The following is a 12,132-nucleotide window of genomic DNA, read 5'->3' on the forward strand; positions in this document are numbered from 1 at the left end:
GCTGCACACCCATTCTTCTCTCCCTTCTCTGGCATGTTCAGATGGTTTAAGGGCTCTCTCCGCCATCACTGTAATAAGAAACATCTATTAGAAATCATGTCAACCAGCTTGAGGAGCCACACCACTCCTTCTCTCCAGCAAACAAACACACAACCACACCCCCATCACCAAAGATGTTGAAACATCTCATTTATATTTTAAAACACTATTGGTTAGGTTCAAGCAAAAGTGTTAGATTAGAGAGGTATGTTTAAAAAAATTGATCTAAAATACACCTTAAAACCGAGTCTGAATTCAACACCATTTTAGTGCTTTTGGCGCCCCCAACTGGACATTTCACAAGAAACCTGCAGCCAAATGTGTTATACAGCACGTACATTTTGAATTGCAAACATTTTTTTACATGAGTCATGCTCATGTAAATTTCATGAGACCAGGCTGCATATATAACCATTTTTCTTTTTCAAAGTTGATGGGCCACAAGAACTTGCATCCCAGGGCCCACGCCATACTGTACATCTGTAGTTACTGGACTAATTACAATTCTAGTAGTTTTGTATGAACATGCAGTGCCATTGCTTACTGCCAGATGGCCAAGTTGAACAAGTAAAATGAGAACAAATTACTTGATCTTAAGTCAAATTTCAAGAGATCATCACTTTCAACTTCAACACTTTTAAGATTTCTCATGCAAATCATGATTAACAGTTTAAAAATCTTATAGCAAATGCCTAGAATATATATACTGTGTGTATATTGTATGTATATACACATTATATCAAACACAGTTGAAAGATATTTGGTTCATTAAATTAAGCTTAACATTGTCTTTGTGTTTGTTTTTGAGTTGCCACAGTATGCAATAGACAATATTAGGTCAAAAATGGCACAAAAAAAAGAAACAGCTTTCTCTAGAAATTTGTCAGTCAATAATTGTTTTGAGGAATGAATGCTATAAAAAAACTGAAGATTTCATACAAAGGTGTACACTACTACAGTCTTCAAAGATAAAGGACAACTGACTCTAACAAGGACAGAAAGAGATGTGGAAGTTCAGATGTACAACTAAACAAGAGGATAAGTACATCAGAGTCTCTAGTTTGAGAAATAGATGCCTCACATGTCCTCAGCTGACAGCTTCATTGAATTCTACCCGCTCAACACCAGTTCCATGTACAACAGTAAAGAGAAGACTCAGGGGTGCATTATGGGAAGAATTGCAAAGAAAAAGACACTTCTGAAACAGAAAAACTAAAAGTAAAAGGTTTGAGTGGGCAAAGAAACACAGACATTGGACAACAGATAATTGGAAAAGAGTGTTATGGATCTTAACCCCATTGAGATTTTGTGGGATCAGTTAGACCGTAAGGTGTGTGAGAAGTGCCCGAGAAGACAGTCACATCTATGGCAAGTGCTACAGGAAGTGTGGGGTGAAATGAGTATCTGGACAAACTGACAGCGAGAATGTCAAGGATCTGCAAAGCTGTCATTGCTGCACATGGAGGATTTTTTTTTATGAGAAATTCTTTGAAGTAGTTTAAGAAGTTTTTTTTTTTCCAGATTTTATTTAGTAATTTTTCACATTATTAATGTCCTGACTATACATTGTGATCAGTTGAATGCCACTTTGGTGAATTAAAGTACCAATTTCTTTCCATAAAAGCAAAATCTGTATATTATTCCAAACCTTTGGCTGCCGGTATATACTGTATATAATTTAATATACATACAATAATAATACCCTGCTAGAGACCATTGAATGTTGGATAATGCCTTTGTAATGACAGTTTTAACCTGCAACTAATAGAAAAGGCAGAAAATGTTACACCAATTGAAGGACTGACTGGAATAAAGAAATCAGAGCATCTGAGATGTGTCTTTAATATTGGGCCAGGGCAATTTTTGGTGATATCCACCTGCCGAGAGTACTTAACAGGGATAATGAGCCTATCTATATTTATATAAAGGAAGGGCGTCTATGGCTATAACTAGAAACACGGATAAGAATATAACTATGACAATTGATAGCAAAACAGTTGTGGCAAACAATAGCCTCAGAAACCACATTATAGATATATACCCTATACCTTAGTATAGGGTTTATGTACTCCAATTATTAGCAGTGTGGAAATCAAACATTCGATATATACTACCAACTGATTGGAGTGGATGTTGTTATTTGATAGAGTTGAAACTACACAATATAATGATGCTGAGGGGCGAAAGAGTTAAACGATATAGGTGAAAGCGGGCCATGGCCCAATTTGAAAATGTTGAGTCATTCCATTGGTGAATATATTTTGGGAAAATGGGGATTAGGGATTTTTCCGTGGCATGGAGTAACTATGTCAGATTGGCTAATGAAACTATAAAATGGTTCCGCCTTCTGAAAGACAAAGATAAGTCCCACCTCACACTGCTCAAAAATTAAATGGCGTTAAATAACCTTATGGCCAAAATCTGAGGATTGTGTGTAACGCTAAACCTCACAGGAGATTCATGTTTAACTCTGATACCAGACAATTCAGATAATATCACTAATGTGATAACAGCCCTAGAGAAAATTAGGGATGCATTTTGTCCATCTGAATCTGCAGAATTTAGCTTTAATAGGCACTAATAGGCCTTGGGGTCCATTAATAGTGTAGGTCTTCCTGCCTATGATTGTGGAATTGTGGTTTCTGCACAAGTGCCCTAGCCTGTGTTAGAGCGATGATACATAGATGGGTAGGTGGAGTAGTAGCTGGGCAATTGTCTCTTATACAATACCGACAGGTGAAAAATGAAGATGATCAACTACCAGTTGCAAAGGAACAGAGCGAAAATAATGGAGGGTAAGATATTATTTACTCATGCTTGCTCAAATATGTTAGCAAAAAAACATATATATCCATATAAACCCTAAAAGAACTCCAATGAATACCAAATTCACACTAACTGAAAAAGAGAGCAAAAGTACAGACCTTTAAGATAAACATATTTTTACATTGTAGATCAGTTCACTAAATTGAGCGCAAGGGTGAAACTATCTGCCTCACTGAGCTGTTATAAGTACCACTGCTCAGTCAGACTAGTGATCCCTCTGATATGATGAATCCATGTGGATGTGGGGGGGAAACAACAACACAAGGGAACAAAACTTTAGGGTGTGTAATCCGTATGACCATATGGAAAAGAGCAGTTTGGGCTTCCTACAGAAATGTTTCCTTGGGAATAAAAAAATGCCATAAGGGTTTGGAGAGACCAAAAGGTGAGTAAATAATGACAGAATATTCATTTAGCTGTGTAAGCCTCTATCAGTCCATCTCTCAGGCAGATGTTTTGTCTAGTGTTTGGTTCAGGGCAGAGCTTCCAGAGAGTGTTTACTTTTGTGTTTCCTGTGGGCGTTTTGTGTCCCTCGAGGTGCAGCCGGTGCATCAGGAACCTCTCCTTACTGGAACACACTCACAGATAAGACCCTCCACACGTTTGAAGTTTACAACACACAGCGCACAACATACACAACAAACTTTAAAGACTGTATACATACGTTCTACAAATGTATTTGAATAAATATGTAATTTTGTTTACGTTACGTTAATGAGAATATCATAATGACCATTTGACCATTGCTGCAATGAGAACTGGGGCTAAGATATGCATAACCATCATGAAAATAATTGTACAGTGTAGAAACATTTTAATTATTTCTTATTTCTTATTTGTTTCATTTGATTTTTAAGAGGAATCGTTTGTAAAATAGCACTAGTATGTTATAAGTCAAATGTTGACACGGAGGACTGTTATATTAAAGACCCATCATGCACCAACAGGTGTTTTCTGTATTCAGAGCCTAACTCAAAATCCATACACAAGCACAAACACACAGAGAAATGGCCATTCCACATGTTACATGCTGATTATAGCCGGGCTCCCTCTCTCACTTCTCAGCAGATCCAAAAACATAGACTTCTAACAATAATATTTCTTTCAAAGTCTCTCATTATTGAGCCAAAGGCAGCAGGACTTGGTTTATGCTTTGTTGAAAGTCTGGTAGCCAATCAGTGTCACTGGTGCAGATGTTGAGGCACATGATGGATTTGTGTGGGGGCAGTTATGTTACAGTATATAGGGGGCTGTAAAATTCATACCTATATTACCAGAGATGTTTCTGCCTCACCATCACACCCTGGTAGTACCCTAAAACATTTGGTCCTCTATGCAGCAGCTTTGCTTCTGTGTGTAGCTGCCCAGTTTGTCTAAACATGCGGAGAGCCCACATCTGTAGGTGTCGTCTGCACAACCCAGGTTTGACTGTTCTAGACAGTTTCACAAAGCAGCCGTGTACTGTATGTGTCGACAGGGTCCATAGGTTAAAGTAGTATACTTTGAAACGCTAGAGTGCTTGACCGTGTGCAAGAAATAAAAGCTAAACCAAATTAAAAAAAAATAACAGAGTATACCTAGCCTCCAGACAAATGCAGAGCCCCTTAAAGGTCAGGGAGGGAATTTTATTTATTTAATTTTCTTTTTTTTTCTCATATTTTTGCATTCTCTCGTGTGTAGGGGAGGCCATTTAGAGCAAAACCATTGAAACACTTGCACATCCACACATGAAACACTTGTGCTTACAAATAAAACACATGATGTTACATAGAACATCCTTGCACACATACTGTATATAGTACCTGTGAATCTAAAACAGCACCTACGCTTATGTTCTACACTTTCAGGAATTGGATGCTCACATGCAAGTACACATGTGTGACCAGAAGCCATTTAATTGTAACAGGAAGTAGTTTAAGTGTTCCACAAAGTCACATAGTGGTTCATGATTATTATGCAAAAAACAAAAAATATATAAAACGTAAATACTGGCGGATACAATAGAAATTGTTACATTCTGCATATAAATTAGTGTAAATTTAAAGGGATAGTTCACCCTAAAAATGAAACATCTCTCATCATTTACTCACCCTCATGCCATCCCAGAACACAAATTAAGAGTTTTAGAAAAATATCTCAGCTCTGTAGGTCCATATAATATAAGTGAATGGTGAGCACACCTTAGTAGCTGCGGAAAAAAAAGGGGGAAGTGGTGGCTCAGTGGTTGAGGCTCTGGGTTTCTGACCAGAAGGTCAGGGGTTCAAACCCCAGCATTGCCAAGATGCCACTGTTGGGCCCTTGAGCAAGGCCCTTAACCCTATCTGCTCCATGGGTGTTGTATCATGGCTGACCCTGCACTCTGACCCCAGCTTAACTGGGATATGCAAAACAAATATATGTATAATGTGTGACCAAAATAAAGGCTTCTTCTTCTTCTATAATAGGTGTGTATGAGAAACAGATCAAAATTTACTCTAAATCTCCACTTTCAGTGTAGCATCAATAATAATAAAATGGTAAATTCTTATTTTGTTTTTTAGTGGGCTCTTGGCTTGTGGGGGTCCTAGGCGATTGTCTACCTTTGCCTACAGCTATGTCTGCGCCTGCCTATAGACAACTCTCGTCCTCTGAAGAACCGACTCATCACTTCATTGTTTGGAATTGCACCCCTCAACAGCAAGTGGATTGTTTCTTCTCACTGTTTGTGCTATGACCATAGATCTTATCCTTTGAAATCTTCAGTGTTATCGCTTTTTAAACTGTCAGAAAAGGAGCCAATATCAAACTTTCATTCTCATGTTGAAGCTGATGTTCTTTTGGTGTTTCCTTTATGATCCAACAATTAAAAATTAGCCATATGGAACTGGTTTATTAAATATATACCTGGTGTATATAAAAGAAGCCCAAGGTGAAAATATTACATATACAATGAAAAACATATAGGCTTTTCACAGGCTGTAAAGGGAAAACAGACAGCAGTGGAGCACATAACACATTTTTTCTATGTTCAGTGTTCAGTCCTCCCCCTTCAACTGCTGTAACCCTGCAACCAATGAGGAATCTCTCAGCTTGTGATGTTAGGATCCATGCCAACAAGTTCCGTGCCGACAGGGGAAACACGTTAAGAGCAGATCAGACTCAGGACAGAGAGTCTGGAGGTACTCAACACTGTCTCCAGCTGAACTCCTGTGAATGACAGACTCACGGCAGACAAACACTGATCTCTCCACTGTCCAGCACAGCTGTTTGGGTGAGTTTGCTCAGACTCTATGTCTTCAGGTTAATGTATAAATACTTTCTGTTACCTATTTGAACATAATATCCATAATACAGACATTCAGGCAGTTCAGACCAAGCTGATATAGCCACACTTTGAGTTTATCAGTATGACAATTATTTGGTAACATGTTACATGAATGTTCCATTTGTTAAGTAATGTACCCTAATGTAAAATGGACAGGAGTTGCCATTAACATTACAATAGAAACCTATGTATATAAAGTTCAGTGTAGTATATAATTTAAGTATGAAAAATGTGTATTTATTAAGTAATTATAACATTAAAAAAAGTTAAAATGCACACATTTTGGCAAAGTTGGTTGGGTTTTAAATGCAAAATGAAGGCAAAATGTATTTGGTCTAGTTGTCAGATGTTAGTGTAACATGTCCACAGTGAATGCGCTGAACTGCACCTGTGGTTCCTCTGCTAAGACACCTTTGTGAACTTGAGGGGAACTGTCTTCATACATCTACTAAAAATGACTACCATACCAGTGGATTAAAGGTCACAGAGAAAAAATGACTCAGTGCTAGTATAATTGTTTTGACTCTTTGGTTGATATTTTAATGCAATTACATTTTATTCGTTTTTAAGAGTGACTTTTCGGGACCACTGAAAATATTTGTTTGTATATGATGAAAACGTCTAGGTTACGTATGTAACCTCCGTTCCCTGATGGAGGGAACGAGACGTTGTGTCAGAGAAGCGACACTAGGGGTCTCTCTTGAGCGCCGATATTCACCTCTGAACTATGAAAAAAGGCCAATGAGAGTTGGCAACCAGTATTTGCATGTCCCGCCCCCGGACACACGGGTATTTAAGCGGCGCAAATATGGGAGTTCATTCAGGATTTGTCTGAGGAGCCGGAAATGGTCCGGCCACAACAGTGGCTCGGCTCAGCGACGTGGCAGGGGAGACACAACGTCTCATTCCCTCCATCAGGGAACGGAGGTTACATACGTAACCTAGACGTTCCCCTTCTGTCGCTCTCTCCACGTTGTGTCAGAGAAGCGACACTAGGGGTCCACTTATAAAAGTGCCACGCGCTGAGCCGTGTACATGAACTGCTGATACAGGAGCGAGCAGGTATTCTTACATGCAGGACGACCAACTGTATCAGGCTGCACGTACCCTTCCCCAATGCCCCATTTAAGCCATCAGGATTCCTTATCGTTACCCTGGAGGGGGGAACAAGGTGCTGGCCGCCACGAACGGGCCAAGCCAGGCCGGCCTCTTTTCTTTCTATGTTTCTCGCATAGAGCAACTTAGGCCGGGGCCCTTACACGCATTGAGGGAAGGGGGTCTTAGCCCTTATTCAGGGCGGAGAAGACCCTGTGGAGGCCACGCCAACCCGAGAGGGGAGGCAAGTTTAAATGGCAAAACCATCAGAGGCCTGACTTAGGGCCTATGTGGAAAAGTCGGTGCGGTGGTGGATCCAGCCTATAGAGGGGGGAACATACAGCACGGCAGCCGAGGCAGCCATGACTGCCTAAGGGAAACACGGAGTCAGCTCGCCAGAGGGGACAGAACCGTGGTGTTACACACAGGGGAGTCCGAAGGAGGCCTTACCTGTGGAGCACCTATACCAGTACAGGGTAGCTTACGGTACCGCGAGTGGCTTGGGTCAGCGAGTTCCTCCGCTGAACTGCGACCCACGAGGGTTAGGGAGGAATCGACCAGTGTCCCAAACCTGAGACCTCCTGGGAATGAAGGCACTGTTTCCCTGGTTAGGGGAAGGCGCTAGGTGCAAGCGATTCACCTGGTCAGATCATGGGCGTGCCACCGAGTTCCTACGGGCTCGGTACCTGAGAGAACACGGGACGATACTGACTCAACTCGGAGATTGTAGAATCTCGCAAAAGTGTTAGGTGTTGCCCAGCCCGCTGCTCTACAAATGTCTGCTAGGGCAGTGCCCCTAGCCAGTGCCCATGAGGACGCAACACTCCTGGTGGAGTGAGCTCGGACCCGCAAGGGGTGGCACGGCCTGGGTGTGATAAGCCAGGGAAATGGCGTCGACAACCCAGTGGGCGAGTCTCTGCTTGGAGACAGCATTCCCTTTCTGCTGTCCCCCAAAGCAGACGAAGAGCTGCTCAGAGCGTCTAGTGCTCTGTGTGCGGTCCAGATAAATACGTAAAGCACGTACTGGACACAGCAATGAAAGGGCTGGGTCTGCCTCCTCCCGGGCAGCGCTTGCAGGTTCACTACCTGATCCCTGAAGGGCGTGGTAGGAACCTTGGGCACATAGCCCGGTCGCGGTCTTAGGATCACGAAAGTATCTGCCGGACCGAACTCCAGGCAAGCGTCGCTAACAAAGAACGCATGCAGGTCCCCCACCCTCCTGATGGAAGCGAGCGCGATCAGCAGGGCAGTCTTGAGAGAGAGGGCCCTGAGTCCAGCTGAGTCAAGCGGCTCGAAGGGGGATCTCTGGAGGCCCGTAAGGACGACCGAGAGATCCCAGGAGGGGAACAGGTTAGGCCGGGAGGGAGTTATCCTCCAGGCACCTTTTAGGAACCTGACGATTAAGTCGTGCTTACCAAGAGACTTGCCGTCTACCGTGTCGTGGTGGGCGATAGTGGCGCATACACCTTGAGGGTGGAGGGGACAGCCTCCTCTCCAGCCTCTCCTGAAGAAACAAGAGCACTGACCTAACTGCGCAACTTCTGTGGGTCTTCGGCTCGGGAAGAACACCAGTCCGCGAACAGATGCCACTTTAGAGCGTAGAGATGCCTGGTAGAGGGGGCTCTGGCTTGATTGATTGTATCTATGACGGTCGGTGGTAGGCCGGCTAGATCTTCTGCATCCCGTCCAAGGGCCAGACGTGGAGGTTCCAGAGGACTGGGTGCGGGTGCCAGAGTGTGCCCCGTCCCTGAGAAAGAAGGTCCTTCCTCAGGGGAATCTGCCAGGGAGGGGCTGTCGTGAGGAGTGTGAGGTCCGAAAACCAAGTCCGGGTAGGCCAGTAGGGGGCTACCAGAGTGACTTGCTCCTCGTCCTCCCTGACCTTGCATAGCACCTGTGCAAGCAGGCTCACTGGGGAAATGCGTGCTTGCGCAGCCCCGTGGGCCAGCTGTGTGCCAGCGCATCTGCCCCGAGGGGAGCCTCTGTCCGGGCATACCAGAGCGGGCAGTGGGAGGTTTCTTGGGAGGCAAACAGGTCTACCTGGGCCTTGCCGAACCGGTCCCAAATCAGCTGGACCGACTGGGGGTGGAGTCTCCACTCTCCGCCGGGCAAGCTTTGTCTTGACAGCGCATCCGCCATCACATTGAGGTTGCCGGGGATGTGAGTGGCGTGCAGTGACTCCAGTCGCTGCTGACTCCATAGGAGCAGACGACGGGCGAGCTGTGACATGTGGAGGGAGCGTACTCCGCCTTGGCGGTTTATGTAGGCTACGACCGTGGTGCTGTCTGTCCTGACTAAGACGTGTTTGTGCCGAATTAACGGAAGAAACTTCTGCAGGGCCAGAAAAACAGCCAGCAGCTCTAGGCATTTGATGTGCCAGCGCAGCGGGCCTCGGTTCCACCGGCCTGCGGCTGCGTGCCCGTTGCACACGGCTCCCCAACCCAATTTGGAGGCGTCGGTCGTGACCAGAACGCGTCGGGACACCTGCTGCAAGGGTACTCCAGCCCATAGAAAGCAAAGGTCTGTCCAGGGTTTGAAGGTCTGGCGGCAGGCAGAGGTAACTTTACGTTGTGCGTGCCGTGGCGCCATGCTCATCTCGGGACTCGAGTCCGAGCCAGTGCTGAAGTGGTCTCATATGCATCAACCCCAGCGCGCCGCCGCGGAGGATGCCATATGCCCCAGGAGCTGTTGGAAACGTTTTAGCAGTACCACGCGCCTGGCTTGAAGGAAGCGAGGCATTTCAGCACTGACTGAGCACGCTCGTTGGAGAGACGTGCTGTCATTGAGACTGAGTCTAACTCCAGACCGAGAAAAGAGATGCTCTGGACCGGGAGAGCTTGCTCTTTTCCCAGTTGACCTGAAGCCCCAAACGGCTGAGGTGCCTGAGCACCTGGTCTCTGTGTGCGCATAGTAACTCTCGAGAGTGAGCCAGTATGAGCCAGTCGTCGAGGTAATTGAGTATGCGTATGCCGGCTACTCGGAGCGGGGCGAGAGCTGCCTCTGCGACTTTCGTGAAGACGCGAGGGGACAGAGACAGGCCGAAGGGGAGGACTTTGTACTGATACGCCTGACCGTCGAACGCGAACCATAAGAAGGGTCGATGTCGAGGGCAAATTGAGACGTGGAAGTACGTGTCCTTCAGGTCTACCGCTGCGAACCAATCTAGATGCCGGACGCCAGATAGAATTTGTTTCTGGGTGAGCATTTTGAACAGGAGTTTGGACAAGGTCCGATTGAAAACTCGCAGGTCCAAGATCGGTCGTAAGCCGCCGCCTTTCTTGGGTACAACAAAGTAAGGGCTGTAGAAACCCTTCTTCGTTTCGGTTGGAGGGACAGGCTCTATCGCGTCCTTTAATAGAAGGGAGGCGATTTCTTCGCGCAGGGAATGGGCATGTTGGCCGTGTACTGCGGAAAAATGTACACCCACGAAGGGGGGCAGAGACCTGGCAAACTGAATTGCGTAACCGAGTCGAATGGTCCGGTGCAGCCAGCATGGTTCCCGCGGTTTGCTCGACACTGGGGCTGAGAGCAGGGCCCGAGTTCAGGCGGAGCAGGAGCTTGTCTTCTGGCCGCGGGAGGACGCCCTCGGCGAGCAGACAGGGCATGGGCCGTGGCGGCAGGCTTGCGGCGAGGCATGATGTGAGAGATGGCCTCCGTCTGCTTTTTTACCGTGGAGAACTGCTGGGCAAAGTCCTCGACGGTGTCGCCGAAGAGGCCGAACTGGGAGACAGGAGTGTTGAGGAAGCGAGTCTTGTCGGCTTCACGCATCTCGACCATGTTCAGCCACAGTTGACGTTCCTGGACCACTAGTGTGGCCATCGCCTGCCCGAGCGCTTGCGCTGTGACCTTCGTTGCTCTCAGGGCGAGGTTGGACGCTGAGCGCAGTTCCTGCAGCGTGTCGGGATCAGGGCCACCCCCGTGCATGTTGCGAAGTGCCTTGGCTTGGTGGACCTGCAGGAGAGCCATGGGATGCAGGGCGGAAGCAGCGCGTCCGATGGCGCTGTAGGCCTTCGCTGTCAGCAAGGAGGTTGCTCTACAGGTCCGGGAAGGGAGTACGGAGCGACCTCGCCAGGTGGTAGGGGTACCGGGGCATAGATGGATCGCAACCGCCCTATCCACCTGGGGAATCGAGGGTGGCGAGGGCGGACGAGCCTGTGGCAGTGTGACGAGTGGAGAGGGGTGCTCTCCACGAAGACGTCAGCTCGTCATGCACTTCTGGGAAAAACGGAACCGGGGGGGCGAGGCTGTGAGCGGCGAGACCCCAGGAACCAGTCACCCAGCCGTGATGGCTGTGGGGAGGATGGAGGGTTCCAATCCAAGCCCACGCTGTTGGCTGCCCGGGAAAGCATGTCAGACATCTGTGCATCAGCCTCAGCCTGGGCGTGCAAGCCCGAAGGCAGCAGCCCAGGGGAGTCCTCTGCATCAGATGCCGCGCCCTCCGATGTCGCGGCGAGCTCATCGGCTTCCATCGCAAGAGGGTCGGCTGACTGGCTGTGAGGCGAGTCGCCGCCGTCGAGCACGGACGGGAATCAACGAGCGTACTGGGGCGCGGGTGGTCCGAGGGGCGTACCGGCGAGCTGCACCCGCAGCCATCCCCAAATCGCCTCCATCGCCAGCCGCATCGTCCTCAATCCCGTGGGAAGAAGGAGCAATACGGGGGCAGCTGGAGTGGCTTGCTCACGGTTGTAAGCAAGCCGCGACGCTAACGTTGTCATGGTCATGTTCTCGCAGTGAGAACATGAACCATCCACAAACGCAGCCTCGGTGTGATCGCTACCCAGACACAGGAGACAGCGCTTGTGGCCGTCGGAAGCGGAGAGCACTCTACCGCATCCAGAAACAACACAGGGGCGGAAGGGCATCTTTATAAA

General features: G+C 47.1%; 1 protein-coding gene across 3 annotated transcripts in view; it reads left to right on the forward strand.

The window, feature by feature from the left end:
* Positions 1-5,975: 5,975 nt before the first annotated feature.
* The window catches only part of mylka (myosin, light chain kinase a), a 117,017-nt gene continuing 110,860 nt past the window's right edge, over positions 5,976-12,132 (forward strand). For all 3 annotated transcript variants that reach the window (XM_052148006.1, XM_052148008.1, XM_052148007.1), the window contains exon 1: positions 5,976-6,115. The gene's annotated coding sequence lies outside the window, so the exon portion shown is untranslated. The remainder of the gene's footprint in view (positions 6,116-12,132) is intronic.

Source organism: Xyrauchen texanus, chromosome 18 (assembly GCF_025860055.1).
Source record: "Xyrauchen texanus isolate HMW12.3.18 chromosome 18, RBS_HiC_50CHRs, whole genome shotgun sequence".
Classification (NCBI taxonomy): Eukaryota; Metazoa; Chordata; class Actinopteri; order Cypriniformes; family Catostomidae; genus Xyrauchen; species Xyrauchen texanus.